The sequence below is a fragment of the Enhydra lutris genome, unplaced genomic scaffold (genome assembly GCF_002288905.1).
Source record: "Enhydra lutris kenyoni isolate GAN:26980312 unplaced genomic scaffold, ASM228890v2 scaffoldscaffold148, whole genome shotgun sequence".
Taxonomy (NCBI): domain Eukaryota; kingdom Metazoa; phylum Chordata; class Mammalia; order Carnivora; family Mustelidae; genus Enhydra; species Enhydra lutris.
In genome coordinates, this window is record NW_019154232.1 from 27,547 (window position 1) to 29,968 (window position 2,422).

General features: G+C 44.3%; 1 pseudogene; it reads left to right on the forward strand.

Annotated features, from left to right (window-relative positions):
- The first annotated feature begins 363 nt into the window (after window positions 1-363).
- LOC111140066 lies at window positions 364-1,428 on the forward strand (annotated as a pseudogene).
- Window positions 1,429-2,422: the final 994 nt, after the last annotated feature.

Sequence of the window (2,422 nt, forward strand, 5' to 3'; positions counted from 1 at the left end):
ATCTCTTGACAGCAGATTCCCTCTCCAGGCTGAGCCAAGCACCAGGTCCCCCAGGCTGCAGCTTTTCCTCCCCTGATACCAGGGAAGCCAACCCCTTTGCTTCCTCGCCAACCCCAGCCACAGCCTGGCATCTGGAGGATGTCCCAGTGCTCCGGACACTGCCCTGCGCTCCAGAGCAAGGGCAGGACCAAAGGAGGAACAGCCCCCAATGGCCTCCAGCGACTAGCTGGAGGGCAGGTTGCTGGGATCCCTCCATCTCCTCTCCCTAAGGCTTTGAGGTGTGGAGGAGTGCCCTCACTCCAGCCCTTGTCTCTGTAGCTACACACAGCGTCCCAGATTGGAGAGGAGCAGGGTTGGCGGAGGATGCGGGCAGATGCCAGAAAGACCCTGATCGGGAAGCCTGGCAGAGCCCTTGGAACTAGCCCCGGAGGAGGAGCCCTGTGAGCCAGAAGCGCCACCACAGCAGGAGCAGAGAGGAGCAGAAGTTGCCTACTTGCCTTTGGCTAGCCAAGTTCACCGGATACAGGATAACATAGCTGATCACAAGAGAACTGTTCACAACATTAGAGTGCCTTGGAAAAGGCTCCTTAGGGGGGTTTTGATGGAATTGATAGCTGTACCCAGCCAGTGGTTGCTGTTAAAATCATAGACCTCGAGGAAGCTGCAGATAAAATTGAAGACATTCAGCAAAAAATAACAGTTGTGGGTCAGTGAGACAGCTCATATGTACCAAAAATAGTATGCATCATTTTTAAAGGATTCAAATGGATAATAATGAAGTACCCTTATGGTGGTTCAGCTCTGGATCTCATTAGAGCTGCTCCATTTGATGAGTTCCAGATAGCTACCATGCTAAAGGGAATTTTGAAAGGTTTGGGCTATCTGCATTGAGAAATGAAAATTTGCGGAGACATAAAGGCTCCCAATGTCTTGCTGTCAGAAGAAGAGCATGTTAAACTTGATGACTTTGGAGTTGCTGGCCTCCTGACAGATACCTAAGTTAAAGGAAATACATTTGTGGGAACACCAATTTGGATGGCTCCTGAAGTTATTTAACAGCCAACCTTTGACTCAAAAGCTGACATTGGGTCATTGGGAAGTACTACTACTGAGCTAGCCAAGGGGGAGTCACCTAACTCTGATACACATCCAATGGGAGTTCTGTTTCTTATCCAAAACAAACAAACAAACAAACAAACAAGCAGACCGACAAAAACCCCACCCCACAATTGTCCAATCCTTGTTGGAGACTTCACTAAATCCCCTAAGGAGTTTCTGATGCTTGCCTGAAAGATCCCTCATTTCGTACTCTAGCTAAGAAACTTCTGAAACACAAATTCATTGTAAAAAGAATTCAAAGAAAACTTCTTATCTGACCATACTGATTGATTTAAGAGATGGAAGGCAGAAGGGCACAATTGTGATTAATCTGACTCTGAGGGCTCTGATTCACAGACCACCAGCAGAGGAAATAATACTCATTCTGACTGGAGATTTACCACTCCGCAAAAGAAGCCTGATGCAAAGAAACTATAGAATGGGGTAGAGGAGATGCTGTGCAAACCATGAGCTGTTTGTCTGTGATAATAATACCTGCGTTTGTGGAACTTAAACAGCAGGATGAGAATAATGCTAGCAGGAATCAGGCTGCTGATTCCCAAAGAACTTGAGAGAAGTACTGCTATGGCTGAAGCAACCCGTCCTCGTACCACAGATAAAATAGTGAAGAAATTAACTGAAAAATTTCAAAAGTGATCAACAGATGAATTCCCCTAAGGAACTTCTCATTATTGGCTTCCATTTCATACGGACCCAGAGAAACCCAACAAAGCTACTTTAACCTTAACAATGCTTAACTCAGGAGCTCCATGTAGCTTTTGGATCTTTGCATGGTTGAAGATCTGGAAGAAGCTATTCAGCTATTTTGTGATAATGTTTATTATTTTATATCTTAAAGAGATTATTTTGTAAGGAATAATTTTTAAACAGATTTTATTTATTTATTTGTCAGAGAGAGGGACAGAGAGATAACAGAGTACAAGCAGGTGGAGAGGCAGGCAGGGGAGAGGGAGAAGCAGGCTCTCTGCTCAAATGAGGGACTCCATCTGATCTGAGGACCTTCAGATCATGACCTGAGCTGACTTAGCCACCCAGGCATCCCAAGGAATAACTTTTAATACTATAGTTTCACCTGTAACCTACTAAATGCTGAGATACAGGTTTGCTTTTATAGTGTCATTATTACTTACATTACTGGGATGATTACCTTTCAGGTTTTGAACTTTAGGTGACTATACATTCATGAAACCTACACATCTTTCAAGGTCATCCTAAATATTCAAGTTTTGTAAATCTTCAAGCCTCAAAACACTTAAAAAAAGAAAAGAGCACATGTCTGAAGATGACTACCAGTGGGGAGGTG